Source organism: Mauremys reevesii, linkage group 8 (genome assembly GCF_016161935.1).
Source record: "Mauremys reevesii isolate NIE-2019 linkage group 8, ASM1616193v1, whole genome shotgun sequence".
Lineage (NCBI taxonomy): Eukaryota > Metazoa > Chordata > Testudines > Geoemydidae > Mauremys > Mauremys reevesii.
In genome coordinates this window covers 573000-589020 of record NC_052630.1, presented here as the reverse complement: position 1 = coordinate 589020, position 16021 = coordinate 573000, and the positions used below count along the sequence as shown (strand labels likewise).

The 16021-nt window shown below is 41.9% G+C and overlaps 1 long non-coding RNA gene across 7 annotated transcripts in view; it reads left to right on the top strand.

The window, feature by feature from the left end:
• Positions 1-16021, top strand: part of LOC120370941 — a 108866-nt gene that overhangs the window by 22955 nt on the left and 69890 nt on the right. For 2 of the 7 annotated variants that reach the window (XR_005584069.1, XR_005584063.1), the window contains exons 1-2: positions 5620-5740; positions 13750-13853. The exons of 1 other annotated variant lie outside the window; for it this stretch is intronic. This is a non-coding gene — a long non-coding RNA (uncharacterized LOC120370941). Of the gene's footprint in view, positions 1-5510; positions 5741-8274; positions 8308-13749; positions 13854-16021 lie in introns of those variants that run through there. 4 more of the 7 variants (XR_005584064.1, XR_005584065.1, XR_005584066.1 and 1 more) reach the window with 4 other exon arrangements.

Here is a 16021-nt window from a genome sequence, read left to right as displayed (position 1 = left end):
TCACTTCTCCTCAGTGTGTCCTATTCTTATCTTCATCACAGCACCACTGGCCACTGTTGTAGCGGTTATTGTAATGGTAGTCCAGGGATCAGCAACCTTTGGCACGCAGCCCACCAGGGTAAGCACCCTGGCGGGCCGGGACGGTTTGTTTACCTGCCGCTTCTGCAGGTTCGGCCGATCGCGGCTCCCACTGGCCGCGGTTTGCCGCTCCAGGCCAGTGAGGGCTGTGGGAAGTGGTGCGGGCCAAGGGATGTGCTGGCCACCGCTTCCCGACGCCCCCATGCCAAACATTGCTGATCCCTGTGGTAATCATTGATGTTCTGCAAATATAGAATTGGGACTCCCATCTCTAAAACAGACATGAGAACTCTGCTCTGCTGTGCTTAATTCATGCTTCTGATGGCAAGATGACAGGGAAAATAAAAAGTGGCATGACCAACTGGGAATTTTTAAGAATAACCCAAAAACTATGGAATGGAAGAAACATGGGATGGAGGAAAGGCAAGTAGGAACTTGACCTTCAACTCCCATCATTCCCTGAGCCCAGTGTTTATATCCCACAAAGCACTGCAAAAATGTCTCACAAGGCATTGCATTGGAGAGTGATGCAGAAGACTCTAGGTTCCCTATCCACAATGCACTGCATCTTCCTCCAACAAAACCTCTGGTGTTGAGGATGCACAGCACTGGCAAAAGCAGCCAAGGGTGCACACGCTCTAGCAACATAGCAAAGTCGGTGTCTGTAAGCTGACAAAACTTCTGTCAATCAAACTTTGTAGGGTAGACCTGGCCTAAGTTCCTGTGGCCTATTCAGCACCTTGATCTCTCTAATTGAGCTACTAGTGAGGTAGCCAATCAATGCTAACAGTGATCCTGGGTTTTGTAATGAGGGTACCTGTGCAGTAGGAATTGAGAGACAGCCAAACTTATCTCACATGGGGGGCATTGAATGGCAATCAGATTGGAACAAATTTTTGCAGAATTTGACTTTACCTAGAAATGAAAAGCTCTGTTTCCCCCATTCTCAATTCCCTTAGCTATGTTGTCCTCCTGCATTTTCCATTTGCAAAGGTCTGTGCGCAACCTGGACAGTCAGGGGTGAAAGTAACTTACAGGACTTACCAGTACTGCCGGAGTCCTGACGGGGGCATGGCCTCAACCAGAAGAGGTGGTGCCTCTCAAGATTTAAAGGCCCTGGGGCATGGCTGTGGCTGGGAGCCCCAGGGCCTTTAAATCAACCCGGGGCTCCCAGCTGCAGAGGTGGCTGGGAGCCCTTGGGGCTCAGGGGCAAATTAAAGGGCCTGGGACTCCAGTCGCTGCAGAGCTCCGGGCCTTTTAAATCCCCCCTCAGCTCCGGCTGCCACAGCCGCGGGCGGGATTTAAAGGGCTCTGGGCTGCCCACAGCCGGGGGAGCTCTGAGCCCTTTAAATCCGGCCCGGCCGCCGGAGCTGCACAAGGGGGGGGGGGGGTTAAAGGGCTCTGGGCTGCCCGCAGCCGCAGCAGCTCAGAGCCCAGCCGCAGCAGCTGGGCTGCCTGCAGCAGCCCAGAGCCCTTTAAATCTGGCCCCAGCCCGGCCACCGGAGCCGCAGGGTGGGTTTAAAGGGCTCTGGGCTGCTTAGGATGTATAAATATCTGCAGCATCTCAAGTGTCACTGCTCTACAGGCAAAATGCTTCTGAAATAAATGTAGTCCAACTTTACTAATTCTGGGTCACTGAGAAGAAAAATGATGCTTAAAATTGTTGATTGGCTCTAGTTTTCAAGATGCGCTATTGGGTCAGTATATACGACCCTTGACTTGGGAATAGCGGAGGATAAGTGAGTTATAAAGGGAAGGGATCTCAGTTTAAACCAGAAATGACTAAAATACATCTTTGACTGGATCTATGAATAAATCTATGGCTGGGTTTGGACAGTACTTGCTTTTTAGGCAAAACAATGAATGATGCAATCTGGTATTGCATCATACATGATATGAATTGCATCATGTTATTCCTAGAAGTCATGGATGATGCAATCATAACGAAGCTTACATCACTCTGCTGAACAAATTGCCCTATATCAGCTCTAGAAATCATACAGTGTCGTGCTCTCTTATTTGTCAGTGTTTGATTTTGCAAAGGGACACATTTCTGTTTAGCCAAAGTGAGCAGAGATGCCTCGTACTTGTGTGAACAGTGCAGATAACTTCTGCTATGTTTGTGGTGAAGTGACTTTTGCATCACACAAGTGCAGTATAACCACTATGGTTAAGAAAGCCTATCACCTTTATTTTGGCTGCAAAATTGGAGATCAGGACAAGAGGTGGGCCCCACACATATGCTGCAACACTTGTGCAACAAATCTTCGCCAGTGGTTGAACAGGAAAAGGAAATCTATGCCTTTTGCAGTGCCAATGATTTGGAGAGAGCCAATAGATCATACCAGCAATTGTTACTTCTGCATGGTGCCTCCAGTTGGGAAAGGTGTGTCAAAGAAGAAAAAGTGGACTGTGCATTATCCAAACATTCCATCAGCTATACGCCCAGTACCCCACGGAGAAGGACTGCCGGTTCCTGATGCACCAGAATCATTCTCACTTGAGTCAGACGAGGAAGAGGATGAAATTTCTGGTCTTGAACCATCAATGTCACAGGACCCACATTTTCTCCCATCCTCCTCCTCTGAACCACACCTCATAACACAAGGTGAACTGAATGATCTTGTCAGGGATTTGGAACTACCCAAGAGTAAGGCAGAGCTGTTGGGCTCCAGACTACAGCAGTGGAATCTCCTGGCAGGTGATGTTAGGGTTTCCATGTTCTGTGACCGTCAAAAGGATCTTGTCCCATTCTTCTTCATGGAAGGTGATCTTGTAGCCTGCAACAACATCGATGGTGTGATGGCAGCCCTCAACATCGTTCACAATCCAGATGAGTGGAGACTGTTCATTGATTCATCGAAGACGAGTCTTAAAGCTGTTTTACTGCATAATGGCAATGTTTTGCCATCAATTCCAGTTGGTCATGCAGTCCATATGAAGGAAACCTATGACAACATGAAACAACTTTTGAGGTGCATAAACTATGACCAACATCAGTGGCAGCTTTGTGGCGATTTGAAGGTTGTTGCTCTCTTGCTTGGTCTGCAGACTGGATATACAAAGTACTGCTGTTTTCTCTGCGAATGGGATAGTCGTGCAAGAGATTCCCACTACATCAAGAAAGACTGGCCACTCCGACAGTCATTGGAGCCTGGGAGGAAAAGTGTTCAGCATCCACCACTTGTTGAAACAAGGAAGATTTTGTTACCACCCTTACAGATCAAGCTGGGTCTGATGAAGAACTTTGTCAAGGCCATTGACAAAACACAAGCAGCTTTCAAGTACCTCCGTGGAAAATTTCCAAGGTTAAGTGAAGCTAAGATAAAGGAAGGTGTCTTTGTTGGTCCTCAGATTCGTGAACTTCTTCGAGATGATGCATTTGACCATGCACTGCGTGGCAAGGAAAAGACGGCATGGAAAGCCTTCCAGTTAGTGGCAATAAATTTTCTCGGAAACAACAAGGCAGACAACTACAGGTTGTTGGTGGAAAACCTCCTCAAGGCATACAAAAGCCTTGGTTGCAACATGTCACTAAAGATACATTTTTTGCACTCTCATCTAGATTTTTTTCCACCGAACTGTGGAGCAGTGAGCGACGAGCACGGCGAGCGATTTCACCAGGACATTGCAACAATGGAGAAATGCTATCAGGGCAAATGGAGCCCATCAATGCTTGCAGACTATTGCTGGACAGTGACAAGAGATGTTCCATTTAATGAATACAAGAGACAAGCCAAGAAGCGCCGAGTAGACACTGAATAGGACTAAACTATGTGCATAATAGTTTTTTGCCTTTTGTTTCATAATAAATTTTAGTTATATAACCCTTTTGCTGATTTTTAAAGTGTTACATAAACAGGACAGGTGAAATATTATCATGTAAAGCAACCATAAACACATGAAAAGACCTAGGTTTACAATTTATGATTAAAACTCTACTATCTACACAATATACATAGATATAAAATGTAAAAACTTAAATAACTTAGAAACAGTAGCCAATCAGTTGTTTTAATTGTCATATTTGAATTCAGCACATCAAAATACATAATAAATAGCACATTTTTATCTCTGAAGCAGACGACTTCTCAAAAATTGTAGACCAGTGTGTTAAATTCAGTCTCAGCTGTCTTCAGACATTATCATTTAGCTTTATTATTATTTAGCTTGAAGTTTGTAGCTTGACTGAAAGTAATGAGTTTTCTTTGCATGGATAGAAGTGTTCAAGACTCTGTACTCAGCTAAGACAATGCATGTAATTCTGCCATCTCATCATTGTTCTAGAACAGAGACTCCAGGTTTAGATAACCAGAAAGCATTCCAGCACATACGGAGATAGGAGAGAAGGCAGAACAGTTATTTTAGAAAGGTTGTTCATTCACAGAATGTATACAGAAGATGAAAGGGGAACATGTGAAGGCTAAATCCTGTGTTAAGAAGATGCTGATTAAAACATTTCATTTTACTTGCAATAGAAACGCTGGAGAATAGGGATAGAATACAGAGGGACCTAGACAAATTAGAGGATTGGGCCAAAAGAAACCCAATGAGGTTCAACAAGTGCAGAGTCCTTCACTTAGGACAGAAGAATCCTATGCACTGCTACAGACTAGGGACCGAATGGCTAGGCAGCAGTTCTGCAGAAAAGGACCTAGGGGTTACAGTGGATGAGAAGCTGGATATGAGTCGACATTTTGGTCTGTATAAGAAGGGGCATTGCCAGCAGATCAAGGAACGTGATCATTCCCCTCTATTCGACGTTGGCCTCATCTGGAGTACTGTGTCCAGTTTTGGGCCCCACACTACAAGAAGGATGTGGAAAAATTGAAAAGAGTCCAGCGGAGGGCAACAAAAATGATTAGGGAGCTGGAGCACATGACTTATGAGGAGAGGCTAAGGGAACTGGGATTGTTTAGTCTGCAGAAGGGAAGAATGAGGTGGGAATTGATAGCTGCTTTCAACTACCTGAAAGGGGGTTCCAAAGAGGATGGATCTAGACTGTTCTCAGTGGTACCAGATGACAGAACAAGGAGTAATGGTCTCAAATTGCAGTGGCGGAGGTTTAGATTGGATATTAGGGAAAACTTTTTCACTAGGAGGGTGGTAAAGCACTGGAATGGGTTACCTACAGAGGTGGTGGAATCTCCTTCCTTAGAGGTTTTTAAGGTCAGGCTTGATAAAGCCCTGGCTGGGATGATTTAGTTGGGAATCGGTCCTGCATTGAGCAGGGGGTTGGACTAGATGACATCCTGAGGTCCCTTCCAACCCTGATATTCTATGAATCTATGAAACAATTACATCTTCATCAAGGGCTCATGAGTTCATCACGGTCCTGATTCACTGCAGCTTAGGTGGCTCTTCCTCTGTCTCTATCTTGGATCCTGTTTGTTTCTACTATTCCACTTTCAGCACTTAACTACAGGCAGCCAGTGGCCTGTCTATGACTTCAGCATTACAGCATTATGACTTCATGGGAGGCTTTTTACATGTCATCAATATTATAAATCGTCTGTTTCATTCGAAACTGCTCCCTGGTGAGGTGAGTGATATAGTTAATGTACTGAGACAATAGTGCCATAGGAGCTGCCTCTGGGGACCTATGAGTCATGCAATACAAGGGCACTTACCATATCTAAATGATTCCATTTAAATATCTGAGGTGAGTGAACTAGTCAGGAAAGAGACTTTGTTACTATTATCACCATTTATAGTGAGTGCTCAGTCTAAGAAACAGACAGACTAGCTTCCTGAGGACAGCCTCAGTGGGCTTGATTTGATCAGCATTTTGCCCACCAAAAACCATAGAATTATAGAAATGGAAGTCTGGAAGGGACTTTAAGAGGCCATCTAGTCCAGTAACTTGTGCTGAGACAGGACCAAGTAAACCTATACTATCCCTGGCAGGTATTTGTCCAACTTGTTCTTAAAAACCTCAGATGACGGGGATTCCACAACCTGCCTTGGAAGCCTGTTCCAGAGCTTAACTACCCTTATAGTTAGAAAGTTTTCTACTATCTAACCTAAATCTCCCTTGCTGCAGATTAAGCCTATTACTTCTTGTTGTACCTTGTGTGAACATGGAGAACAGTTGCTCACCATCCTCTCTGTATCAGCCCTCTCAGGTCCACCCTCAGTCTTCTTTTCTGAAGACTAAACATCACTGTTAAAACAGTCCAATATAGTGGTCTCACATTGCTGGATCTTAGTGGTACTGTGCTTGTCCCTCTATGCCCAGGCTGTCTAGAATGTCGGTGTAGCTGGACAGTCTTGGTCTTTGTCTAAGGGAATTAAACTAACTTTCATCAGAAGGGAAGGCTGGGTAATAGACATCGGAGAGGAAAAAGCTCTGTTGGATCAGACCTAGAGCACCCTCTTACACTTCTGGAAGCCAATGCAGAAAAAATTAGGCTGAAGACAACATATGGGGTGTTTACCTGATCACTGTAAGTAGCTACCATGAGGTTTGGCAGCTGGTGTAATGGCATAGCACTCTCCATACTGGTGTGTCTTACTTGCAACAGGAGTTACTGATGTGTTGTGACATCACAGGAACTAAACATGGAGATCAAGTAGCGCCCTTGAAGCTGCTAACACTGTGACTGTGCCTCAGAGGCTGGCTACTGGGCAAGTCCACACAGATTTCTAAAGTAGCAAGAATTTTCTTAAATTCCTTTGAAGGTCACTATTTGGCGTTTCCAGACCCTGTGCAATTATATTTCTCCCCCAGTGATTTAAATTATCATCTGGGACAGCTGGAGGATATCACTTTGTGTGACTGGCAGGCCATTAGCAGGTACTATGGCAGACTTGTGTATCATTATGAGCACTAATTTTGTGGTTTGATTTTCAAAACTACAGCGGGAGCTGAAAAATCATACCACTATTGGAAAAATGGGAATGATGTTTTGTTACAAGAACTTCCAAAGTGACTTTTTAATGGCAAAAGAGGACAACTTGACCTGTTCAAAATAAAATGCATTATATCTCTAGTATTCTTCTAACAATCAGCTATGTTGGTGTATATTCTCTGTGCAGTTCAGCAGGAATAAAATAGACACTGTAAATTAGTGCTATTCATTAGAACTGTAGGAAAAAAGAAAATAGAAACCTGCTGTGAGTTCCCCTCTTGAGCAAGAGAACCTGTTGTGTTGAGCCTCTCCACAGCATTGCTTCCCTGGAGAGAATGGAGAGAGGAACACAAGGTAGAACTGTTTATATCAGAAACCAGAAACAAGATAAAGGTATAGGGCTGTTAAGGGGTTCCACGGTTCCTGTGATGCTGAAGTCATTAGCGTTCTGGTTTCCCTCTGTCTAGGCTGATTGAGAAGCCTGCTGATTTTCATGGCCAGTGGTGTAATGAGCCATACACACCTTGTTTGATTACATTCACCTCCTTTGAGGCTTTCTGGCAGTGAGTTTTGTTTTGAGGATAGTGCATTTTGTTTTGAGGACAATCTAGATTACAGCTGGTTATAGTCTGAGAAGGGAAGCTAGTTTGTAATCTGTCTATTTCAGAGGACATGTACTGACTGTCCTTAAACATTTGCTATCAGTACCCTCTGGAAATCTATCATTTCACTGGGCAAAATGATTCCTGTGAAAACTACTCTGGAATAAAATAAACTTCTTGACCTTCTGGAATCTGATAAGAGCAAAACCTTTAAATCTGGTGAGCAAAGCAAGGGCCAGATGCCTTTATTATTTATTTTATTTTTAGTTTACTGAGTGTTGCACCAAACCTAAAGAACAATTTGTCCCCTAAAGAGCTTACAATGTAAATTAGACACACCAGCAGTTCATACATACAATGTACTGGAGACCAGAAGATGCCTTAAACTCAAAACAGGACAAAGACTCTGATTTAGTACTAAATTTTACTTGATTGTGTTGATGCTGCTTTAGATGGACCATTGGTCTGACCCAGTATGGCCATCTATGTTCTTAAAAGATTTAGATCCTATGTGTTCAGTATTGCACTATTGGGATTCCAAAGGTGCCTCATTCGCCTTGCTACTCACAAGCAGACTCCTCCTTTATGGGGTTTGCAAAGCTTTCCATACAAGGAGGATGGTATTCTGCACAGACTGACTGCTCAACTCAGAAAAATCAGCTTACTTAATTGACTGTAGGCTTAGCATGTTCTCTGAAGTGTGAACATCTCTCTCTTAGGTGTATATTTTACCTCAATGCACGTGAATAATTTCAGTCAGCTAATAGGAATTACAGGTAGGTAGTGAGTGCCCAAAATAGTTATATATTTAGGGGTATATTTTCCACGTTTTGGCCTTGTCTATGCTAGCAGTGTTTTCCCAATGTAGACAAGATTCTTGTAGGGCGTAATAGTTTGTCACATGGATGATCCTGTGGCTAAGGCACTGGACTGAGACTTAGAAGATCTGTATTCAGTTCCTGCCTCTGCTGTATGCTCCCTGTGTGACCTAGGATGAAATGCTTAGTTTCTCTCTGCCTCTGTTCCCCATCTGTAAAATGAGAATATCAGTGCTTCGCTGCATCATAGGGCTGAACTGAGCATGAATTCAGTAAGGTTTGTGAGCAGCTCAGATGCTGTGGTGATGGAGATCATAGATGTACTCAGATTCATAAGGATGTTCTTTTGGGATATGACAGCATAATGTGATGACTTGTCAGACCTGAAAAGTGCTGTTGGAACCTACAAAAGTCCTGCAAGCTGTGCAGGTGTGACTTTGTGTCACTGTGTCATAATCATGAGATTCCAAGAAATCTCTGGAGGGATAGCAACCCTAGTGACTGTGGATTTAGATCCTTTTACTTTAATTAATTGGCTGTTATTAATCCAGACAAAATTAAGTCCCTGGCTATCTTCTCAAGCATCCTCCCACTTTAGATAACAACCAGTTCAGTATTAACCTTTTCAGATGGGCTATCGAGCACACGGCAAATGTCAAATATGTGGGAAACGTCATAGACAGTGCTGGAGGATATTTGAACACTCATATAGCTGCAGTCATACTGCCACATTCCAGCCCTTCAGCAGCCTCTATGGAGACATCAGGACATAAGCTTACAATAAAGCTGTGGTTCTACAGAAGCATGGTTATGTCAACTCTTGTATGGTAGTGAAATGCGGGCACTGAGGAAGGCTGAAGAGCACAGGATTGATGTTTTTGATCATGTCATCTTCATCAACTGCTTCATATTACGTGTCAGGGCAAGATAAACAATGAGTATATTTGTAATCAAACCCACCAACCACTTCTATCAGCAGTTGTTCACTGTGAGTGGCCTTCCTGGTATGGACATATTATTAGGATGGAATACCAACAAATTACAAAGCACATTTTCCAAGGAAAGTTTTGTTAGTGTGATAAGATCATCAGTAACAGACACAGACTGAACATCTAGCCCTATCTAAAGATTGCTCTAAGTGATGCTCTAGCTGCAAGGAACTTACATCCCTTTGGGATTTGCCATGATGATGATGATAAATTGGCTGTGTTGGAATTCCTATTTTTACTGGCCACATTGACTCAGATAAGAAATAAAATTATGTACATTTATTCTGTCATGTAGCAGTTAATCAATAAATAAGGTTTCTGCTGTCAGGACAGCTGCAGCAAATGTAAAACTTATTTCCTGGACGAAACTGTGTAGAATAAGTATTAGAGAGACAAGGTGGTTGAGGTAATATCTTTTATTGGACCAACTTCTGTTGGTGAGCAAGACACACTTTCAAGCTTAGACAGAGCTGCTTATTTGTTCCGCCTTGTATTTAGCAGTGACACTCTGAGTTAGTGTCCCAGACCCAAAGAAGAACTCTCTGTAAACTCAAAAACTTGTCTCGCTCGCCCACAGAAGTTGGTCCAGTAAAAGATATTACCTCAACTACCTTATCTCTCTAATATCCTGGGACCAACATGGCTACACCACCACTCCATACCACAGGATAAAGTATTAGACATTCTGAGGAAGATGAAGTTATAAATGTTACAAAATCATATACTGCACATTACCTACTGTCATTACAGTGACCATAGACATTACTCTCTGGATCCGACCTGAGGACCATCTAGTCCAGAATCCTGTCTCTGGTGATGTCTGTCACACTGTCTGATATGGAACACAGCTAAGAGTGCCAATTTTAGATCAGACTGCCAGAATATATGGCATAAACTCCAGACTGGTGGTGTATTCTATCACGAGACTTCACCAAGCCAGGAACAAATGTGTGCTTCCAAAATACTATATTAGTTATTATGAAGCCACAGATAGTCTCCTTCAGGCCCTCTAGCCCCTCATGCACCACCCAGCCAAACCAGATTTCTGTGATAAAGTATTATTAAAATCAGAAATCACATATATTAGGTTCTTCCAGTTGGAATGAACCATACTTCCACCCAAGGTCAGAATATTCTTCAGATCTTACCCAAAACCATGCTGGTAACCAGTCCTTTAGTAGCGGAAAAACTAAATGTTTATTAATATAAAAAAGGAAGAGATTTATTAAGTGATTAAAGTGAATCATATACATTACAGTTGATTTCAGAGTTTGTAGATAGAATAATTGCACTGATGTTAAATCTGCCAGTCTGTAACAAGTCTCTCTAGCTCATCCTAAATATTGGGTCCTCAGTCGATTGTTTAAAGCTCTCCTTTTGTTAGAAATCATAGTTCAGAGATGTAGAGCAGGAAAGTGGCAATAAGGTAATGTCAGTCTCCAATTTATACCCTCAGGCCAGGGGCATGGAAAGTTACTGTGTCAAACATGTAGTCAGGGATCACATGTTCTATTATATCTGGTCTTGATGTAAATCTGGCTTGTGGGTGTTACCCAGGAACACAACATGTTTAAGATACAAACAGATAGCAAAAATTCATAACTTCATATACAGTCATAAGATCCAACAGATTATAATTTTTCCAATAATACCTTGCAAGGCATACTTTGCACAATTGTGATAAATCTTATACAACAGTGGTGATGCATCAGTGGTTATACTTTAGTGTAAAATAAACACGATCATCTTTCTTTTTATACAGTGTCATAATGGCCATCACCATATGCTTCAGAAGAAAGTGCAAAAAACCTCACAGTAGCAGTTATGGGTTAACCTGCCTATCACCAGGCCATGCTTGATCCTGGCTCCAAAGCATGCACCACCATGCCCAGTCTTTTGCAAGGAGTTTTATTGTCTTATAGAGGTTAGAAAACAAACAGAAAAAACAGTCTTTTAACTCCTTCCTTAGCCTCAGGCTTCAGGGCCACCCCTTCCAGGGGTCTCTGGCACTTCTGCTCCTAGCAGCTTCCCAATTTCAGCCAGCTCTGTTCCCTTCTTGGAGCAGCAGCCCCAGCCGCTTCCCTGAGCGCCAGCCCCTTGCTTCAGGGACCCACCACAGGTGCTAGCTCCACTTCAGTGTGGCTTCCCCTCCCCAGGGCACTGTCTCTCTCCATTCCTCTCCCCCACTTGTCCCCTAGCAACCCTTTATAGGCCCAAGTGTAGCCCCGCTCTCTGGATGGGGCTAACCTGCTCTGATCCAGGGGAGCTGGGCTTAGTCTATCTTCGGGGCCAGTTACCCTGTGACACAGCACCAGGGAAGTTTCCTCCCAACCCTCAGTAGTTAGAGATTTGGTTAAGTCCTGAAGCATGAGGTTTATATCCTTTAAAGCCCCAGTGCAGAGTGTGGTGTGTCAAATACACATCCACTGAATAGATATGTAGCTGAAATTATTTAAATTATTAATGCACTCCTTTTTAGAATGTTTGATCCTGAGTGATTCCCTTTCATTTTTCTACAAGTCCCAAGGGCTTGAGACTCCGTTGAATCACACATGCAAATAAACATGCCAATGTTTTTCCTCCTCTTTTTTAAAAAAGCAAGAAAAGACAATGTAAAAGTTATTTTAATGCAACATTATGGTGAAACTTTAAACTCTCCAAAATTGGAAATGTCCTACTTTTCACAGAAATAAAATAATTTTACTTTCTTGCAATCACTATGTGCCAGAATAACTAAATAAGCACTGAGGGGGTGGAAAGGAACAACAAAAATGTAGACACTCCCTGGTAACAACAATCTGGATGCTGGAATGTAATAATAGAACAGAATATACAGAATAACCATCATGGGAACATAGCTTACTGATAATGCCGCATTATCTTTTATTAGAAATTGCCCTGAAAAACAACTTTTGACACACTTTATGCTTTTATGCACTTCTTAAATACAATAGTTACTATTGCGTTTGGATATCTCATAGCAAGATATGGAACAAGACTCTGCATCCAAATCAGTCCTTTCTGCCTGAGAATCATGTGCCAAAATTAAATCCAAAGCTTTTATTTTTCCCTGTATACAAAAATAATTTGAGATCCTTCCTATTTCAATTTAGGTGATTTTGATGTTCTATACCCCATCAATGTCTTGGCTGTTCTAAGGGCCGAAAGGGCTGTGCTGATACTTACTTAATTTAAATAATTCAATTCTAGAGACATATCCAATTAATAACTGTAGCAAATATAAGGTCCCAAATAGCAAAGCTCCCAAGACTCTGAGCTCTCTGTGAGTGGCTGGTACATTAACTAGAGATGATTGGACTGAATCCAGTCAGTTTATAAATGGAACAGTCAGCACTAGCAGCATGTCACAAGTATGTAAATACAAGATTTAGCCCAGGAACATTTAATTAAACTGGAAGGTAATGCAAAATACAATGTGTTGCTCTTCTATTTCAGAAAGCACTATATGAGTTTGTATGAATTATTGTAGGGAAAAACAATGGCTTCATGTTTCTCAAGTATACAGCATTAAAGAGCATATAACATTGGTTAAAGCAGGCTAAACTCTGGTTGCATTGGAAGAATAGATTTTTGAGTTAATTTTATGCTAATTTATATGGTTTATGTTCCAGTATGGTGTGACTAGCAAAAGCAGCAAGTTTTGGGTGAGCCATATGGAATGTGTAGGTTTGTTTATGTATTTTGTTTGTTTTTATTTATCAATTTATTTTAATGAATGCATTTGGTTTTGTAGTGTTTCCCAACAGCAGAGCCATGTGTAGGGATTAATTCCTTCCCTTGCTTCATGCCACAATCTTGTATATGACAGCATAGGCACTGAGAAGCATGACACTATCTTGATGTTGTAGCTGGTAATGCCACAGTGCAGATGTAATAAGGTTATCCTTACCTGCCAAGTTGTAACTAGGGACCCACAACTGTATTTGTCACATACTTTCCCCTGATGGAGTGTGCTCAAAGGTGTTGGTGGATAGAGGCTTGTGCTTCTGTGTGCTTGGACTGCAGGACCACTCTGCACTTGATATTCAAGAGGAATTGTATGTGGAGAAGCTGATCTTTGCCTTGCATTTTCCAAGGGCATAATTTTTAAAGATGGGAGCAGCTAGGGGTTAATTGAGTAATATCTTCCAGTTTACACAGTAATAAAATGCTTCTACGTGCTGAGTAAATGTCAGTTTATTCCTGAACCAGGCTGTAATTTTTTTGCAGCTTAATTATTTTTTTCTGTGATAATGCTGTGCAGCAAGCATTGGTGAGCACTAGTATTGGGAATCTTCTGCTTATTTAAAGAGATTTGTTCTCTAAATTGCATTAATTATTTTGTAATTTTGAAAAGGAAAGAAAATATTCTGATTTCTAGAGATTATTTTTAAATATTTTTCTTCCCCAGATACCTAAGATGACCCTTCATGTCTTCCTTTCTACCTTCTCTGATCTTATGATGGACGTAGCTTTCTTCCCATCTCCTCTGCTCTGAGTTTTTACCATTAGGAGGTCTGTTTCTTTTAATTTTCAATACTTTCTCTAAACCCTTCATCCTACTTCCCCAGGCCCATCCTTGCAGTAGTGAAACCAGAGCTAGGGTTGAAACAGAATTTTCTGTTTTACAAAGTGTGTACCTCAATGTCTGACCTTTTTTGTAAACATGACTTAGGAAACTTGAACCAAATTCCAATCACTAATTACTATGTGTGTGCAATGCTCTTCAGTGTAAATTTGTATGTTACTTGTGTTTTAGGAAATTTGGGAAAACTGGAACACAGGAAAAGCCTGATTGTTTTCCTCACAGTGCTCATGTGCTGCCTGAGCAGTAACATGGTGACATCAAATGTAATCACCCACTCATCACTCATTCCATCCTGTTAATTTGAATATCTGGGGAGAGTCCCTGTTGCTGATTGTCCTGGTAATGGCTGCTTTTGATAACTGATTTATCTCAGACTATACTAACATTATGAAAAAGAAGGGTTACAGAAGGAGCTGTAATAAAAGCAGGCTGTGTTGATAAGCTCCTCCTGTGCTCCTTTGGGTTTGTACTATGCTAAATTACACTGTTTCTTTTCAAAGGCTATTTTTTTGTTATTTTCCTGAAAAGGATTTACATGAACATAAGAAACAATTTTACAGACCTTTTCCTTGTATATTGTTTATATGATTACAGATTGGCGGCTATGGCTTTATGAATATTTTAAAAAAATGTGGGAAATTATAGTAAGAGGCCCTACTCAGTTTTGTTACCCAGTTAAAATATATGTATAGGGCATTTAGAAGTTCAACTAAAACTGAAGTTGCATTCACAAGTGCCGATTTTTCAAACTGCCAGGGGGTGCTTGACCCCTTCCCCCAAGATCCCATCCCCGCCTCTTCCCACCCGTGCTCCACCCCCCCCCAGCATGCCATGTCCTTGCTCCTCCCCCCTCCCACCCAGTCTCCCTGCACACCACAAAACAGCTGATTGTGGCGGGAGGGAGTGGAGGCCCTGGTCCACAGGGCCCGCCGACAGGCAGGAGGAGCTGGGGGATGAGGGAGAGCTGATGGGGGGCTGCCGGTGGGTGCTCAGCACTCACCATTTTTTCCCCCATGGGTGCTCCAGTCCCGTGGGGGAAAATAGTTGCATTGGTTGCATTAAACATGTTTTATTTTGCTACATTTTAATTTAATTATTTTCAATATATTGGTCAATGTGACACTAGTTGATAAAATATGGAGCTTCCCAAAGATAACAATATCAGAGAGATAGCCGTGTTAGTCTGGATCTGTAAAAGCAGCAGAGAGTCCTGTGGCACCTTATAGACTAACAGACGTTTTGGAGCATGAGCTTTCGTGGGTGAATACCCACTCCAACGAAGTGGGTATTCACCCACGAAAGCTCATGCTCCAAAACGTCTGTTAGTCTATAAGGTGCCACAGGACTCTTTGCTGCTTTTAAAGATAACAATGGCACTACAATATACACAGAAGACAAAAAATGTGTAAGTGGGTATAAAAGGGGGGAGAGATAGCTCAGTGGTTTGAGTGTTGGCCTGCTAAACCCAGGGTTGTGAGTTCAATCCTTGAGGGGGCCATTTAGGGATCTGGGGCAAAATCAGTACTTGGTCCTGCTATTGAAGGCAGGGGACTGGACTCCATGACCTTTTAGGGTCCCTTCTAGTTCTATGAGATAGGTATATCTCCATATATTATTATATTAATTTTTCTTTCTTTTTAAAAAATAGAGAAATTCACAAACAAAAAAATTCATTTAATGTTAAGATTGCTCTCATAAATAAACTAAACCATAAAAAATTAGAAAATACAAAGTTAAGGATTAAAAAAGAATTAAAGGTTGCAAAGTCAAACACTCTCAAGTTAGGATATACCAGAAGGAGTGTTGCCCATTCAACTTGAATTCAGCCCCCTTATGTGTGTGCATTACAGAGTATAATGTCAGTTATGTCTTCTTGATCAGGTGACAGACCTGGGGAAGTCTCTATAGTGCAGTTTTACATTGATATATATGATGGGAAATGTTTTAGATAAAGCTTTATGTTGTCAGAACCCCTGTGCTGCCTCACATAATATTGCAGTGTCAGATATCAAACCAGTTATGGATGTTATCGATTGGGGCATTTTCCACTTATTGACCTGCTAATTTCAAGCAGGTTCTACAGTCTGATTTGTGT